Source organism: Pinus tabuliformis, chromosome X, assembly GCF_031772625.1.
Source record: "Pinus tabuliformis cultivar Carrire ecotype Pingquan chromosome X, CPIR1, whole genome shotgun sequence".
In the NCBI taxonomy this organism is placed as follows: Eukaryota; Viridiplantae; Streptophyta; class Pinopsida; order Pinales; family Pinaceae; genus Pinus; species Pinus tabuliformis.
In genome coordinates, this window is record NC_142308.1 from 1,581,245,268 (window position 1) to 1,581,264,852 (window position 19,585).

The 19,585-nt window shown below is 39.5% G+C and overlaps 1 pseudogene; it reads right to left on the reverse strand.

The window, feature by feature from the left end:
* Positions 1-17,397: 17,397 nt before the first annotated feature.
* On the reverse strand, positions 17,398-17,958 carry LOC149146058 (pre-mRNA splicing factor SR-like 1 pseudogene; annotated as a pseudogene).
* Positions 17,959-19,585: the final 1,627 nt, after the last annotated feature.

Below are 19,585 nucleotides of genomic sequence, written 5' to 3' on the forward strand. Positions count from 1 at the left end.
ATGGTCCTACCATAACCTCTCTAATCATGGTTACATAGGTTTCTAAGGAATTATTTAGTTGATATATTGTGATCATTGTCTTTGTATAAGGCCCACTAGGTAGTTGGTACTCATTAACGACTGTGGCTTAGTCATTAATGTAGGGGCAACTAGTGGTTGGGTTCTGGGGTAGACAAAAACTATTTATAGAGGTAGTTGGCTATGTAATATTTTGTCAAGAATTAGTTAACTATTTTATTGTGACCATCCTCTTTGAATAAGGCCCACTAGGTAGTTAGTACTCATTAATGAATGTGGCTTAGTCATTAATGTAGGGGAAACTAGTGGTTAGGATTTAGGGTGGATAGAAACTATTTATGGAGGTGGTTGACCACGTAATATTTTTTCAAGAATTGTCATTGTATTGTATCTCTTCCTATTTGGAAGTCTCCCTCTCAAAGACATACATGAATATTTCTTACCTTTTGGAATATTAATGAAGGGTTTCTTATTATGAAAATTCAATTATACTTTCCTATTTCATTTACTTTTTGTGGTTTGAATTTCTTCAAATTTTGTTCTTTAATGCTATATTTTTGTTGTATAAGCACTTTACAAGTGGTATCGAATCACTTTCTTGTGCTAATGCATAGCCAAATTTTGAAGAAATTTCTTTTTAGGCTAGTGATGTGTTTGAGTGTATATGAACATAGATATTTTTCATTCATTAGGTATAATTATGGTTGCGAGGCAAACAATCAAGGGATATAAGTGGGTCACATAGTTGGGCTACCATATATTCCTCTATTGGTACCTAGCAAGTAGTATTAATTAGTCGATGTAATCCACACAAATTTGATCTGACATGTATCCTTCAATATACTAAAATCCCCCTAAGTATGCTTAAGACCATACCTATCTAATCCCTTTGATCATTTTTAACCATAGTATATCTGCCATAGCACTTAAGGATACCACTCTTGTGGATGTGAGATTTGGGTGGTTTAGTTAAGGGTACAACTTATCCTCCTTGATTAGCATTATCAAAGACTTTCCATGTACTATTATTGAAAATTCTTAGGTATATTAGAGAGTTATAGCACTTTATATTCCATTTCCCTTATGACCCTACTAAATTTCTAAAACATAGATAGAAAAATTACTATAGAGCTTAAAATAACTAGAATTTGAAAGTCAATGCAATATACTTTAGATAACAATAATAGTTAAAAAATGTCAAGGAATGGTATTAATCCTTCAAAAACCATTGTGTGGCAATAATCTCAACAAAATCCTCACGCAACATTGATCATGTTGGCGTAATCCTTCCAACTAACCCACTTGATCCTATGATTGCCACTAGAACATGCTCATGGATACAAGAATCACCAAAGTGAAAGAAAATATGTAGCACCTCATTAACTCAAGTGAGAAAACTCAATCACCATGAAGGGTGTCAATCAAGGGGATCTGAACCCTCACCTTGAACCCTCACCTCAAAACACAGATGAAGGAATTTAAGAGGGGGAATGACCCTCCCCACAAGTGGCACAATGTAAATTATCATGGCATGATGTAGGAGATGAATGTTTGTACATGGATTGAGAATTGATTTGTCCTTGCAAGACAACCTATGCAAATGTTCAATCCTTTTATCAGAACAACAAGAAATATGGAAGGTGAGGAGAAGATAAGGGTGCATCATTAGGTGAGGTGGTTGAGGTTTATGTAGGCAAGTTTAAAATGAGGTTATACTACCTGGTTACTATGGTTATTTGGTTTGGTGCCTCTTTTGTTCCAGATTCAAGTTTTCCTAATTCAATTTGCTAGTAATTTTACTAGCAATTTCCATTTTGGTGAGATTTTTCTGCATGATAGTCATCTATTATGGCTTTTCTTCTTCCAATTCTTTCATCATGTTGTTTATTTTTTGTCTAATTTCCCGTTCATGAATTCGACAAGAACTCCATTGGATTTTGTTTTCTTTGTTAGTGGGGTGGTTTATGTAGCGGGTTGGGATAAAACTCATGGGGTTATTTTCACCACCTCTATGTATCTATTCTCAATTGGTTTAGTCTTGTTCGTATGCACTCACTTTTGGTTCTTGGGCTGGGTACTCCCCTACTCCAAAATAGGGTGCTCGACTAGTATAGGCATGGTCCTTTCCTTGAGTTCACATCCTCAACTTCTTTAGGGGGATTTCACTTTCCCCTCACTTAGGTTTAGGGGACCTGGGTGGCTTCAATTCTCTCTATTGTTTGACACTTATTTCTATGATGGACTTCTCTTTGTTGTGTGCTTAGTTCTCTTTGGAAGGCTTGGAAAATTTTTATGTTCAACTATTCCTTTTGGATTAAGGTGTTGCGTGCTAATTTCTTGTTGAAAAATGCAGCAAGAAATTCTCAATTTGATTTTGTCTTGATTAAATTGAGAAAATTCAAATTTCCACATCATCAGACAACTTGGATGTAGTTAACTTGTGTGACATGGCTTATGTCACCTAGTTTATTCAGTAAATTCGATTTGGAGTTAGAGTTCAATTAAGAATGTGTGATTTCTAATTTATAGCAATCAAGGTCAGTTATCTCAAGTTGTTTTCATTTAAACAAATTCCAACTATTGGAGGAACTAGTGGAAGGTTAGTTTTGCAGTAAGACTTCAATCTAACTTAGTGATCATCCAGTTAACTAATCAATCAACCCAAAATAGCTAGTGCATGCAGAGAATTCGAGTTCCCCAGCTGTCTTGGAGATTCCAACGAAGTGTAACATAGTTGTAGACTAGTCTTGAATGTACATGTGTTGCATGAATTCTGTTAACACTCAGGTTGTTCCCTTTGACTCCCAAGGGAATACGGCCGAGGTAACCACTAACCAATCTTTGGACTGCAGGTCCTAGCCTACCTGCAATTAGAGAGGGCTCTCTCTTTATGATTTAGCTTTGTTGATGATGATTTTAGGCTAGTTATTGATTTCAAGGGTTTTTGTTTAAGTTTTGGTGGGAAGGATGATGCTTCTAAGTAGAGAGGTAAGTATAATATGAGAGTTTCAAACCATTGGGCATGGAGTCAAGGAGTAGGACTGCTGGTGCGTTTTCTTGGTCACAAGAGGAACATGGAGCAAGATAGCAGCACATGAAACAACATTCAAGCTAAATGGAGATGGATTGAAGGCTAAGGAATGAGAGGCAATTAAGAATCTCTCGTTCAGCTTAACAGAGGGAAGATGAATGAGCTCTATCTAGGGGCAGTAAAGAATCCCTAGATAACTGTCAAACATGGGTGAATTAGGGGAAATATGAGCCAAAGGGAATTCATATTCATTACCAATTCAGAGGAAAACATAAAGAAACAGCAGAAATTGAGCATAGAGTGCAGTTAAACAAAGTCTAAGCTATTCATTTTTCCTGCTATTTTAGATGGTGACATATGTATGATATGAGCATATATCAATGGAAAACAGAGGTAGGAAACACTTATTGAGTCATGTTGCAGCACAAGAATTCCATAATTCACTCTTCAACACATTAACAACACAGCAGACAGTCCATCTTCCGAACTTTTAGCAGTCTTTGATTAAAGAAATCATCAAACATACAGAGCGAGTCTCTAGTGGAGCGAATCAACCAACCAACCCCCTAAACAGTAAATTAGGGTGGTTTTTATAAGCAAAATATCTACAAGAATCAGATCTGAGACAGATCTGATGCAATAAGTGTCTTTAACCTAACATATGCTTGAAATAAATGCCCAAAATATCTATCTAATGCTGCGCTGGGGCAGCTGCCTCAAAAATGAGTAACTATGATGTCCTTAGAGCTCTGTGCTGGCATTTGGCCATAATTGTGCTTTGATTTCTACAGCACTGCCCTTAGGTGGCCTTATGCATTAACTTTGATCTGGTGAGCTTTGATGGCCCAGCACTGCTTTATTGACTTTGATGGGGGCCTCTTAATGTTTACCTGCTTTGGAAATACGGATTTCCACCAAAAACATTAACTGATAATCTTTGCCGCTTCCTCTGATACACTTTCACTGAACCTGGTCTCCTTATTGTCTTTTGAATGCTTTAAACTGTCCCATCGACATTTTATGGCTGCTGTTCGGCCCTTTGTTGCCTTTAGAACTGTTTTTTGCCCCTTTTCTGAATCCTGCGTGAAGAAATTCCTGTCAATTTGAGAATTTCGGGCCTGCTGGTAGCTGAGCCATGAGAGGGCTTCCATTTTGGCCTATTTTTCTTAGCGATGCCTCGGTTTTTCATTCCGGGCATCCCTTGCTGCAGATTTCGCACTTCGCGCCCTTTTTGGTGATGACGTCAGCATGATGTCAGTGGTGGGTCCCAGTACGGCGGTGACGTGACAGGGTGACGTGGCAGGGTGACGTCAGCAGGGTGATGTCAGCAGGGTGACGTGGCAGTACGGTGGGGTGACGTGGCACAGGACACAGTGGCAGGAGGCCAACGCAGGTTGAAGACGTGGCACTGTCGTCATTCGGCAGAGGCGGTATCCGGTTTTCTCCCGCACCGCTTTTCCACATAGGTGGTATTGGGGGAGGGGCCCCCGAACACACCGGGAGGCTGACACGTGGTGAGGGTACGGCAGGGAAACCGCCCATCCCCCGGACGTTAACCTCCAGCGGATCGGTATATGAAAACAACCGCCCACCGTTGATCTGGGGTGCTGGCCATCGGACGACTGGCAGGGTAGGCGAGGTAGCGCGAGGTTAGGGACGGGACCCGCCTGTATTATTTAAACAAAATTGCGCGACAAGGGTTGAAAACCTTAGGTTAATGCAGAGTTTGGGGGTTTTATGTTCGCGAAAGGTAGGATAGTGAGGTTTTAAGGGTAAAGGGGTGGATATAGGTTATTGGCCTAACCAGAGGTTTAGACCAATCCCAGAGTTATGACATGGATGGGTTCATAATAGTCCCAGGTGGACTATTATTTCCTAACTGTATGTACATAGCTATAGTGCTATAGGGTGGGATATGTAATATTTTTGGGATTTTATATAGTTTTTTGTATAATAGGGGATAAGGAAATGATCTAGGGAGCTAGATAGTAGAGTTGAGAGTTAATATGAATTTGTGAGGTGAAGTGTAGGGGAGAGGCTAAGTTTGTGAGCTGAAACTTAGACATAGGAAGTGAATGGACTGTGGAGACATGATTTTTACACAAGAAATGTGGCTTCTTTTTACTGAAGAGAGTCAAAGCTTGACTTGATTTTTTTACAAAAATGAAGTGATAACAGCACTGGTTGGGCAGATCCCAAGGTCCTCAAGGGGATGTTAGTGAGTGATTTGGAGATTTAGAAGAAAGGGGAATTAGACATGCCTCGCTTGAGCTCCTCCAAAGGGAAATTTCCTTATACTTGTGATCTGAATAGTTATAACATTAAAAAACATTAAATGAATCAAATAGCTTGATTCTGCAACCACAAAACTACTTACCCAGCCTACTTACCTAGCATTTTTTCTTCTTTTTGTATGGGTGAACTTGGACTTGCAGACCCTAATTATCCTTTTTTCTTTTGACTGCCCTCCTATCTAAACGTACCCTTATATCATCCAGGGGATCAGATTAAGTTGTTGAGCACCCTTGTTTCTCTACCTATCTACAAATATGCCAAGTTTAAGCTGTTTGGACAGATATTCATTCTCTATATTCTACAACAAGAAATTGAAACCTAGGGAAGCCAAGATTAAGCTGTTTGGATTTCCCTTAACTGAAAAACTCATCAAAATGGATTAACTCATCAAAATTTGGAATACAACAGTGGCATTTAGACTGGAACACTTTCATGGCCTCTTCTTTGGCCTCTTTCTGGAAATATGGAACCTTGCAGCATGAAAAGATGACATATTTGGCACTTTCAACTGTCAATCATGAAATATGAACACCTATTGCGATAGGAGGCTAACATTGGCTCCACTTGGGGATGGCTTTTCCTTGTGAAAAGCCAAGAACAGCAGGTCAGACTGCCTTGATCTTCTATTGTTGTTGTAGACTGAAACTTCCCTTGTGTTGGTTGTCAAATGATTGAAAATTTGAAACCTGAACACAACATTCTCATAAACTGAATTTTTATACAATAGCAGCACTGCCTGCTTTTTTCTGCGTGCTCTATCATTACATGCACCTGTGCCTGAGAACCTGCCTTTGAAATAAACACAACATAGGGGAACAAAACTGGAGCACTTCCCTTGATTCTGTTTTGAAAAAAGGGTGCTGATGTAAACTAAAAATCCTCCTTTCTTTTAATACTATTGACTGAAAAACTGCCTGCTCTTTTGCTGAGATTAATGCAATGACAGAGATCTGAATGGAGGACTTGCTTTGGTTCTGCCTTTAAAGAACTTTGCTGCGCTGTTCCATTATTCGGCCTGCTATAAAAACAAAGTGCTGAAAATACAAGTATTTATGTACAAATATAATACAGCTGCGTTGTGTTCAACAACAGGGATCATAATAATGCTTTAGCATTCAGCCATTAACAGGGCCTTCTTCAGTTGTGTCGCCCTCTGCAGATTTGAGGAAATAAGTGTTATTGCCCTGCACAGCGCTGATAACAAATGGACCCTTCCATAGAAAATCAAATTTTGCATGTTTGCCCTTGTCTTCTCTTCGTGAGTCCCACCTTAGAACTTTGTTGCCAACACAGAAATCCTCAGCCTTAGCTCTCTTATCAAACATCCTTTTGAGCTTCTCTTGTAAAATTTGAGCTCTGTCATAGACCTGCTCTCTTGTTTGCTGAAGATGAATGGTCTGGTTGATTCTTCGTTGAACATCATTTGGTTCAGCTTGGATCTCTTGTAACAACTTGATGATAGGAATGCCCAAGGAAGATGGAAATCTGGCCTCCATGCCATACACCAGCTCATAAGGGTTCATCCCAATGGATTTCTTTGTTGAAAGTCTATCTGCCCATAGGGCATTTGTGAGCTTTCTATGCCAGTTCTTCTTGTTTTCTTCTAGCACTTTCTTTATGATGTTGATGAGGCTTTTGTTGGATGATTCGGACAAGCCATTGCCTTGAGGGTAATAGGCTATGGAGTGGCCCAAGGTAATGTGAAATTTTTGGCAAAAATTGATCATCTTTTTGGATTTGAAGGAAGCGGCGTTGTCAGTAATGATCTTCTCAGGGCAGCCAAATCTAGAAAGGATGTTGGTCTCAAGGAATTGGATAATGATGGAGTCATTGGCCTGTCTACATGGGATGGCTTCAATCCATTTAGTGAAATAGTCAATGGCTATTAGAATCCACTTATGCTGGCCTGAGGAAGAGGGGTGGATTTCTCCAATGAAGTCAAGACCCCATTGTTGAAAAGGCTTCTCGGTTGAGATGGGCTTAAGAGGCAAAGGTAACAGCTTTCTTTTGCCCTCAAAGATTTGGCATTTATGACATGAGATAGCAAACTTCTTTACATCTGCAAACAAAGAGGGCCAATAGAAACCAGCCCTTAAAATTTTATCAGCAGTGGACTTCCAATATAGATGTCCTCCACAGTCTCATGCATGGAATTCTTTCATGACATTGTTAGTTTCATTCATGGTTAAACAATTAAGCAGTATACCTTCATGATTTTTCCAAAATAAAGCACCATCTATGACACAAAACTTTGAAGCCTTCATTTTTAAAAATCTTTTCTTGGTTCTGGACAATCCTGGGGGAGCAAATAGGTTTAACAATACAAAGCATATATCAGCATACCATGGGGATTGCAAAAAGGTTTCACTGGTCTGTGGAGTCGCCAGCTCCTGTTCATTGTCCAGTTGGCTAATTTTTAAGGCTTGAAAGTTTGTTTCGAACATCAGTTTGGCTAAACCTTGTCCCTTTATGAGCTTGGTTGGTTTTATTTCTATGTCATACTCAAGGATGTTAGCAATCCACTTGCCTCTTTTGCCTTCTAATCCCACTTGGGTTAATATGTCTTTTACAATAGCATTTGGGACATAGGCAATCACATGTGAATATTAAATGTAAACTCGGAAATCTTCGATTGCTTTAACAAGGGCATAGGCCTGCTTCTCCATGATTTGGTACTTCAAAGGGGCATCTCTTAAGGCTCGGCTGAAAAATGAAATTGGCTTTTCATTTTCTTGGTCATCCTTTTGCAAAAGGACAACAACTATGGTGTGTTAAGATGCAAATGAAAAAATGATGAAATCCTTATCAAATTGAGGACTTGTGAGGACTGGGGCTTGGGTTAAGGCAGTTTTGATACTCTCAAAGGCTTGCTTGGTTTCAAGAGACCATTTTACCTTGGCATCCTTTTTTAACATGTTGCTTAACAGTCTTATCAGCTCGGCTAGATTTGGGATAAATCTCCTTAGGAAATTGATCTTTCCAAGGAATGCTTGCAACTCTTTTATGTTTTTTGGAAATGTGATTTGAAGGATGGCTTGAATTCTTTCAGGATCAATTCTAATCCCATCTTTTGAGATAATATGGCCTAGTAATTTACCTTCTTCAAGGCCAAAGAGAGACTTCTTAGGGTTCAAGGAAATGCAGTATTTCCTACATGTCATGAATATTTGCCTTAGGTGTTTGAGGTGCTCTTGATCAGATTTGGAGAAAGGGGTAAGGTCATCAAGATAGACAACCAAGAAATCATGGATTTCCTTGGCAAATGCAATGTCCATGGCCCTTTGAAAGGTAGCACCAGCGTTTTTAAGTCCGAAAGGCATCTTCACATATTTAAATGTTCCCCACGGTGTGGTAAAGGCTGTCTTGTCTTGGTCATCCGGGTGAACTAGTATTTGATTAAAACCTGAAAAGCCATCTAGCAAAGAGATTCTAGATTACCCTACTACTCTCTGTAGGATGTGATCCATTTTTGGCAACGGGTAGTGGTCTTTTACGGAGACTTGGTTTAAATTTCTTAGATCTACACATAGCCTAATCTCACCTGTCTTCTTTCTTGTGGGAACAAGATTGGATACCCATTCAGAAAATCTGATGGGTGCTATGATACCTGCTTCAAACATTCTTTTCTTTTCCTTTTCAATCTGTCAGGCCAGGAGTAACTCCAGACTTGGCAGAAACACTGATTCATTTATTTCATTAGGTAGCTATTGTTATATATATGAATGTGAATGATCAGTTCATCTTCTTGATGACTGTTCACATTCCAAATTCACCCAATCGCAGAGGATTAGGTGTCAACATTCCCCCCCTTAATCTGAAGGGATGTTGGTGAGTCCAAGCATCGTTCTGAATCTTTCAAGCTTTTCTCTTCCAAGCGCTTTGGTGAAGATGTTTGCAATTTGCTCATTTGTTGTCAGGCGGAAAGAGTCGATTGTGCGGACACAACCAACCTCCCTAGGAGCCTAAGACTCTCTAGTGACAAACAAGACAAACAAGAGCAATCCTTCCCTAAACATGCATTTACTGTATAAGAAATCAAGTGTTTAGATCCTACCTGTAGTCCCACGCTGTTGTAGCAGTCCAGCCTCGCTGATCCGGATGAGCTCCTCCTTCACTTTGAAACCTGCATCCACTAACAATCAAACGATTAAATAGCACTTGATAATCTCATAAAATAAAACATATTTAACACATAGACCAAGGAGTACATGAAACAACTCATAAATAACAAGTTATTGAGAAGAATGGACTCATTTGCATTAATAGGTAACAAAAGGAACAAATACAACCTGAGCCTTGGTGTTGTGCAAGTCCCTCCCAGGGTCCATCAAGAGTTCTCCTTTACTTTGACAAAGCTCACCCACTTCCAAATAGAACAAGCAAAGATGGCAATCTCTCCTCACAAGCTTCTAAATGGGAGTCCTAATTCCAGCAACATCTACCCTTAGAAATGTATAGCTTCCAACCTCCTCTCCTTCTGGCCCAATGCCTGTATTTATAGTGCTCAAGAGGAAGTTAATCAGGTCCACCATCAATGGGATAATCCCCTCTTTGGATGGGATAGCTCCCTTATTGATGGGATAAGTTCCTCTTTGGTAGGGGTACATGAACCATCTGGAGGCGCTCAATACACGTCGAACAACCTTCTAGAATGCTCTAGAAATGACCACAAGTAACTTTTTAAAGATGAAACTTGCGCATTTTGACCTTTACAGGGGGACGCACCTGTCCCTTTACATACAGAGCGTCCAAAGACGCAGCTTTTGTGAACATTGGGTGCGTACCCGCAGGTAAGGTTGAGAGAACCTGCGTACCCAGAGATAAATACATTTATAAAGACTTTCTCTCTTTTTGGAGTTTGACATGGAGAGCAGAGGCATAAGACTTGCCTAAGAGGATAGCATGACTGTTGATAGAGCCATACTAACTGTAAATAGCCATGGTGACATTTTTTAGTGTAACAGATTGCCCCCTAAAGTGCGAAGCCTGTAATAGATTAGGGTTTTGTATTATCTCGGAAGGGTGAAGCGCTTTATCATTTCAAGGATTATCTCGTGGAGAGCCTGGTCAAAACCTGCAATTTTCAACACAAAATACATGTATAAGATTATATCATCACTGAGGTAGGCATTCCCATACTCAGATCAAAACTTTAACTAACAGACTAACTACTCTGATACAGGAATGATCTTGCAGTACATCATAATCATAGACTTTTGTAGACACAGTATGGGCGCAGCCATCTGTTTATGATTAGTCTACTATATAATGAACACAAAACTCCTCGCAGCCTGGATGGTGGAAACTAGATCCAGGGTCTTCATTTCTACTTCCCGAATTGGTACGATTCTAGCCATGCGAATAAATGAGTTGATGTCGAACATGGTAGAAACCACTTGATTACCATTCGATGATGTAAATTGTTAACAAGTGTGAGAGAGACCACCAGTAATGTCAATGGTTCTCAAAGTACCCAGTACAATCCATGAGATGTGAATGAATGAGTTGATGTCGAACATTTCACGGAATCCTTTGATCGAAAGTCAATGATGTAAACTGACGTCAAAGGCGAGAAACCTGCCATTGATGCATGCAGACTTCAAGGTACTCACGATTTCTAAGTCATCTCTCTAGATAATGTGTTGATGTCGATAGAAAGCGACCCGTTGCAGGCAAGCCCACAACACGAAATCATTTGTTCAAGTTGAAGAAATGTTGCTGTAAGGACTGACTCAGGGATGGTCAAATGGATGACAAGTATTTTGCAGATGAAAGTTTTGCTTGCAAACCTCTTGAACACATAACGACACAACAGATGGCTTGGTGATAAACGACTCAAAGTTAATCCCCGGAACCCGGCTGAAGACTTTCAAAGTGGTTTGATCAACTGTGAGGTAAAGGATTTCCCAACCCAGGTGAATGAAAAGTGTCGTGTCCAAGAGTGGTTATAAAGTTTCTTCTGAGACAAAAGAGAACAAACAGGCTCATTCTTCTCTCTTTTCCCCCACCATTTCTGGCAAGTACCTCTTTATTTTTAACAAGCTTGAGGAGGATAACATATGCTTGATTATAAGCTCATCCTTCGGATGAGTCCAACCTAGTTTTGATTCAAACCCTAGGAAGGAGTGGTTCGTTCTTGTTTGTAATTGAACAGGTCCTTTACTGTGAAATTTTAACGAGTCCAGTATAGGAGAAACTCGGCGTTTTTCAATTTTAGAGAGTCTGAAAAACTTAAGAAGACTCCAGGTTGAAATTTTTCGTAAATTTGTGTCCCCCAAGCCCGAAAAAGTATAAAATAATACCTGGGAGAACCGCTTGATCTTGCGACCAAGGAGTACTTTCATGATTAATGCCTTTGACCTGAAAAGTAAAAAGCGATCAGAGGCATGACGTTTTATTTCCAGTATCGAATTTGAAACGACAAAAATCCGGCAATCTTTTCGTGTTTTTACGGTCAGAAAAGGGCTATAAGAGGACCGTCTTTTAATTCCATTTTAACGAGTGTAAAAGAAACGCTCGACAATCTTTTCATGTTTTAGGAGTCTGAAAAGGGCTTAAAAGAGAACTCCAAGGTTTCACTTTTCCGTAAGTTTTAACGAGTTTGAAAAAATGATAAAAATGTACTCATATGGCCGACTTTCAATTTAATTTACGAGCAGGAAAAGACGGAAAGAACTCGGCATTTTCATTTGTTTTACGAGAATGAAAAATAGCAAAATAATCTCGGGATTTTCATGATTTTAACGAGTCTTGAAAATAACTGAAACTGACTCGAGATAGGTTTCTTTTTTACAAAAGCTTGAAACAGAGAAAAACTATGCTTCAAAGTAGTTTCATTTTTTCACAAGCTTGAAACAGAAAGAAAACTGTGCTTGATGCCCCCTAAGCGTAACTTCTAGAGCGCATGCCCCCCCTAGCTTCATTTCATTCAACTACGGTGGATGAAATGAAGGTTCAAGTACGAGATCATTTGAAAGACCCGACCTAAAATTACGTAAAAAACTGAAATAACTAACCTAAATATACAACTTAACATTTATGAGATCTAGTCAAACTCTCGACTTAATTAGAGGAGGATTTGTGGAATGAAGCTTTACTTTCAAGATCTTGGAAAGACTTGTGGGAGCTGTTTCATTTTTTAGTGAGGTTGACACAGGAAAAGAACTATCCTCAAAACCCTTGTTTCATTTTTTAAACGAGCTTGACACAAGATAAGGAACTATGCTCATAACTATTTCTACAATCTACCTAACAAAAAACTTTACTCTAAAAACCTTGATTCATTTTTTAACGAGCTTGACACAAGACAAGGAACTATGCTCATGATCCTTGTTTCATTTTTTAATGAGCTTGACACAAGACAAGGAACTATGCTCATGACTACTCTCTAAAATCTACCTATCTAACCTATCCTTGTTTCATTTTTTAACGAGCTTGACACAAGATAAGGAACTATGCTCAAAAAGTTCGCATGCCCCCAGCATAATGATGCAAAGCGAGGTACATGCCCCCCAGGCTTCATTGCATTCAACCGGCTGGATGAAATGAAGGTTTACTTTCAATATTTAACTTGAAAAGGGAGTTGTTTCATTTTTAAGGAGGTTGACACAAGTAAAGAACTATCCTCATACCTGATTCATTTTTTAACGAGGTTGACTCAGTAACAGGAATTATCCTCATACCTGATTCATTTTTTAACGAGGTTGACTCAGTAACAGGAACTATCCTCAAACCTGATTCATTTTTTAACGAGGTTGACTCAGTAACAGGAACTATCCTCAAAATCCTACTTTCTACAATCTACCTATATATCCTAAAATCTACCTGATTCATTTTTTAATGAGGTTGACTCAGTAAAAGAACTATCCTCATGCTAGCCTGTTTCATTTTTTAACGAGGTTGATACAGGAAAAAACTATCCTCGTACTGACTGATTCATTTTTTAACGAGGTTGACACAGTAAAAGGAACTTTCCTCACATCTGATTCATTTTTTAATGAGGTTGACTCAGTAAAAAGAACTATCCTCTGACCAACTGATTCATTTTTTAACGAGGTTGACACAGTAAAAGGAACTTTCCTCGTACACACTGATTCATTTTTTAACGAGGTTGACTCAGTAAAAGGAACTTTCCTCACACACACTGATTCATTTCTTAATGAGGTTGACACAGTAAAAGGAACTTTCCTCACAACTCCTTGTTTCATTTTTTAATGAGCTTGACAGAAGACAAGGAACTATGCTCATGACTTCCAGTTTCATTTTTTAATGAGGTTGAGACTAGAAGAAACTATCCTCACAACATCTAGTTTCATTTTTTAACAAGGTTGGCACAGGAAAAAGAACTATCCTCGCACACACTGATTCATTTTTTAACGAGGTTGACACAGTAAAAGGAACTTTCCTCGTACCTACTGATTCATTTTTTAATGAGGTTGACACAGTAAAAGGAACTTTCCTCGTACACACTGATTCATTTTTTAACGAGGTTGACACAGTAAAAGGAACTTTCCTCGGACTCACTGATTCATTTTTTAACGAGGTTGACACAGTAAAAGGAACTTTCCTCGGACTCACTGATTCATTTTTTAACGAGGTTGACACAGTAAAAGGAACTTTCCTCAGACTCACTGATTCATTTTTTAACGAGGTTGACACAGTAAAAGGAACTTTTCTCACGACAGCCTGTTTCATTTTTTAACAAGGTTGGTACAGGAAAAAACTATCCTCGCGCTCACTGATCATGGCTTCCAACTGGAAGAAAGACATGTCAATGGACACACCTTGATCATGGCTTCCAAAAGGTCTTCATCGAAAGGAAGAATAGTTCTTTGGAAGGAACACATGTCAAGGGACTCAAAAGGGATAAGAACATCGTGTTCAAATAATCCCATAGAGTTTTTCATGTCAATTACCGGATCTAAATCAACAGTGAGAGGCTCACTTACATCGGTAACTGAAAACATGGGACCAGTTGCCACATAATTAACCCGTGGCAGGGTAGATACCACTTTAGAATCAGGAACATTTAGGGCTGTCATATTATTGGTAGTTGAGACAAGACTAGGGAATGAAAGCTGGTCTACAGTCACAATACTGCCATTGTGAGGGAAAGACATCACACGAAAGAGTGTCGATACGACAGCTTTCATTTCATAAACATAGTCTCGCCCAAGGAGTAAATTGAAATCCAAGGGACCTCGAACTACCATAAGATCAATACAAACAGTTTTACCTTCCAAGGTAATGGAAAACTTAGGAAGGATCCCTAAAGGTTCACTAATGGTTCTGTTAAAAGCTTTCAGATTCTGCGTAATAGGCGCAAGCTGAGGGGAACCCAAAGCTTTCCAAACAGTTGAGGATAAAATACTAACAGAAGCACCTTCATCTACCTGAGTACGATGTATGTCCCTACCACCAGCCTTGACAATGATTTGGAAAGGGATGGAGGAAGGAAGACGAGGTTCTGTCAGTCTATTCCAATCAAAGGAAAAGACCTCAGTACTTGGAGGGGGTTCTGTAGAAACAGTTGAAATGCCCCCCGGCATAGAAGAATCTGATGTAACAAGAAGAACCTGAGCGGTATGAAGTTCACTCTCCAAATGGAAAGTGGGATCGACCGAATGTGAAATTGAATCGACCACTTGATCAACTAACGGATTATCAACCTGAGTGACATGAGTTTCACTCTCCAATGGGAGAGTGTGATCGATTGTACTTGATTTTAAATCAATCACTCCATCAGTTGACGGTAGGTTGGGAGAAAGTTTACAGTAACCAGTTGGAAATTCTTGCTGTGGAACAGTAAGGTTTTCCAACAATGTTGAGGCTTCATCCATGTGAGGGCAAATGTGAGTTTGATGACTCCCTTTGCATAACTTACAAGGAAACCTAACTTTACCCTTTTTCCCAGGAACCTGACTATCACTGGTTGATGGATCAACGGAAAGTTGATGAGATTTTTCTGACCATACTTCCAAGACCTTTGGAATACCAGGACAATTGACAAGGAAGTGGTCACCCTTACAAAGCCTGCAAGGGTATTTGGGTTTACGATGCATGTCGGAGTTTTCCTCAACACAACTAACACTTACAGTCGTGGTTGGTTGGTTGACTTCTTTCTTATCTTGCTTCTTCTTCTTCTTCTTCTTCTTCTTCCCTTTCTTCTTCTTCTTAGCCTCCTGGTTACTAGCATCAAGGCTTTTACCAGGCGAAGAGGAAGAAATGGAGGAAGAAAAATTAGGCGAAGAAGGTAAAGGGTCAACAGAAGGTTGGTGATGTTGAGATGGTGAACTCTGTTGAGGTGAAGCATCCGGTTGAGATGGAACAATTGGAGTATTTTGGGCCAACGAAGTTGAAAATAACCATATCTATAAACCTATTGTAAATCCAGGTAATGACAAAGTAGCCATATAAGGAGGACCAACATTTCCAAAGTAAGGAAAAGTACTAGGATTCTCGTTAGGAGGGGTTCCTAGGTTGGTAAATTCTGGAACATTTGCCATTATATTCAACTTCTGTGAATTTTATTAACAATTTAAAACTAAAATTAACAATTCACAATTCACAATTCACACCTATGGTCTCTAAAACTAAAAACAAACAAATTAACACGCGCTATCAAATCTAGGAGTCAAACCATACACAAACAGTAGCCTTCCGGACCGAAAACACTAGTTGGTGATGAAGCCCAATGTTATCACAGAATCAAGCACTGAAGGGCTGCTGATCAGGTAGACTCTGTGTAACTATTTCAGACCAAGCTTTGACTAAGGATTAGCCTCCCTAGCCTGAGAGGGCTCTCTCAAGAAAAAGTTATTGATTTTGAATGTTGATAAGAGGGCTAACTCTTGTACAATAGATTTAATGAACTTGCTGGCTGGACAAATATACAAATATGTCCATTGGGCTTATGGAGTCAAACATGCTACAACAAACAATGATATTTCCTCTACATAGAAGTCAGGGCATGTGACATTTAAATGTTCAAAATATAACTCTTATAAAACCACAGTTCATAGAAGAGTACAGGAAGTCAGAGCAACATATGTGAATTCTGAGTGATTACTCCTCTAAGCAACTGAAAAAAGACATGAAGGACAAAGTAAAACAATACATCTTGAACATGGAAATGCTGTATGAATCCTGAGAAGAAAGGCATATATCTTATATTACTGCAAACTGTTCTTTACACAAGCCAAAATAGCACTCTGTTTTCATAAAATATCCAACCCCCTCTACATCTCCTATTGATCCATATATAGGCAAACAAGCTTAACCACCTCGAGCTTCCTCCTCCAGCATGAGGGGAGCCTCGAAGGTGGCTATTGAATATCCCTATCTAGTGCATAACTAATTTATTAATTACAAAATGTCTAAACTGAAATCACAAATGGTTTTCATTTAATCAAAATCCTAAATCTTTGCTCCTTGTCGCATGATGCTTTTCTGGCTTTTGACAGATGTCCTTTGCTGCTTGGGTTGAGGTGTCTTGAAGGAAAGTACACTAAATGAGTTGGCCTTGGATTCCAGTCACATAGATGGCTTCATTAATTAACCAAGGAAAGTGCTCTGTTTTCACGGCTTCTGTCTCCCATCACTCTTCATCACTTTAAAAACATGTCCACTGTTCTTTAATTCTTCCTGAACAACGCATATCACCACATCTTTCAAATAAACTGGAAACCTTATGAGCTGAACAGGTGTCTGCAGTTGCTAATTGGCTCTTAATATAATATGTTTTCCATCATCCTAAAATATAGGAAACTTTTCCTGTCTGTCAGTCTTTGCTTTGCCTCATCATATTCGAACCTAAAAGAGCTTACCTTTTATCCTTAATTGACTAAAATAGAGCGGACTGCCACATATTGGATGTGCTGTAGGTTATACTGATAGACAAGTGTCTCTCTTTCAAGTTTCTCAGTCATCTTCACCATCATAGCTGCTCTGTGTTTAAAATCATCACCTACAGCAGTTTCGTAGCGCGCTACGAAACTGCTGTGTGATTTCAAAAACACAGTCTTGTGATATGCATAATAAATTCTACTGTACTTTTAATAATCCCTAACAGGATCCCTGCTCCTCTCTCTGTCGTGATAACGATCACCATTGGTTGATTTTGAAATAGCATCACTGCCATTCCTGTCACGAGGCAGTATTCGACGCACAGGTGAGGCATCTCGGGTAGAAGCACAATGTGGTGCATGCTGGCCAAATTACACAGATAAAGCAGCTTTAACTGATGGTGGCCTTCGGGCAGTGTCATCTGATCCATAGTGATTAGTATCACCAGTCACTCCTGCATGCCGAGTGGGAGGATTCATTCATTCCAAATGAGCAGTAATTTGACACATGATAGGTACCGGTATGTGAGGAAAAAGTGTATCGAAATAGTACTGGCCTAGAAGTAAATCATGAACATAAACACCCATTGTGGTCATCCTTCCATTTGATCCTGGAGAAAATTCCTCCTCGTCCTTAACATAAGGCTCGACCCAAACCCATAACGTCTTAGGATCTGCAACATAACGCAAGTACAGGAAACCACTACATCTCATGTATGGAGAATCCTCGTGCTTAAGAAGCCCATGTATTTGCTTCACTGTCAACTTCATGGTAAAAAATTTGTAGAGAAGACAAAATGCTGTAAACGGGCCCCTACAATTCCCTTCTTGTAATGAGCTATACTTTGATGTATATCTCCTTCACGCTTCACCTTTGTACCAAGGTCTGTAAGGGCTATAGTCATGTTATTCTTAGCGATTTCAAAATTAGGATATACAGTCAAACACCTCTCAAAGAGCAGCAATAAAAACTGGATTTCCCATGTGGAACAGGTGTCCGCTGAACTGGTCTTTGGCACACTTTCAATGGGCGAATATAACGCTGGGTAGTATTACAGAAGACAAAATTTACCAAGAAATCATTTTGCATCTCTGTAAAAAACCTGCAAGGCAAAGCGACCAGAAAAAGAGACAAGGGAGATGTTCTCTGACATCTCATTTAGCATAACATTGTATGTGTCCATTGATAAACGTTCTGCTAGGAACTGATAAGTGAGTCTCAAAACGTCTAACAGTTGTTGCAACTCCACAACGGCACAGAGATCATGAGACTCAAAGAGTTCAAACAAGAAGTCAATATTTTCTCTGAAAATTTTATTCATCCTCTGCGTCCTTGGAATTTCCTTGTTTGGCGAACCAACTCCGTAAAAATCTCACGTATTCCATGGAACCCGCATTTTTCAGGGTGAATGCGCTCATTCCACTAAGCATCAATTTCGCCCTCTGTCCCCACTTGATAAACTCCGGCAAAACAGTCCCAACAACGCAAATCAAAGGCGAAAAAGAAAGAGTTTAGATATCTTGTGTCAATGGCTCAATTTGTCTTCCTCCATTTGCGCATGAACAGAAAGATCTATAACACCTGGCAATTCCACAAACATGATCCCACAATCCAGCGCACTGTTGTAGAGGCCATGTGTCATACAGTTAACACGTATGTTGTCACTTATCCATAATCGGTTTTACCCACAGCAGAAGAAATCTCCACCGGCCCATTTTAATAGTCCTCAGCCATAATATGAAAACGGTGCTCCCATATAGACCCGTATGTTGACACGTATCATTTGGGAAAAACTCCTTCATTAACATTGCATTTGTTGAGAGATTTGTATCCATCAGCAACTCCAGAACTTGAAACGGAATGTGTTCCTGGATACCATTCCCAATTTGTAACTTTCTTAATGCGGCATGAACAGGTAACCACAGCTCAAGCTACGTATCTGGTTCTTTAAGTCGATCCAATAATGCTTAAGCAGCCAATAAATGTTCTGAAATAACTGTCAACTTTGTCACCAAAGCAAAAATATCTGGTTGCAAATGTTTTGGAGCCTTATCTAAAACAAGAGCAATTTTCTGAGTTGTGACCTCTGTCTTGGTTCTGGACCACCGTGGGGAACTACACCATCGAATGCCTTGAGAGAATCGACAATCAACCCTAATAGTTCTTCAGATTGCTCTGGCCATTTTGTCTCTTGCTTTTGATTAGAATTGTTCACTCTCGAAGACTCTTGTGCAGTTGATTCTAGAGGTGATGAAACAGGCCAAACTGCAGCCTTATCCGCATACACTGTTGCCAGTAAGTCAGTGCTTTGCACTGTTTGCTCCATCCATCCTAACATCAAGGCGTTAATCTACAGGATTATTCAGAGATTCCAGTGTTCCATTAAAACCTTTAATT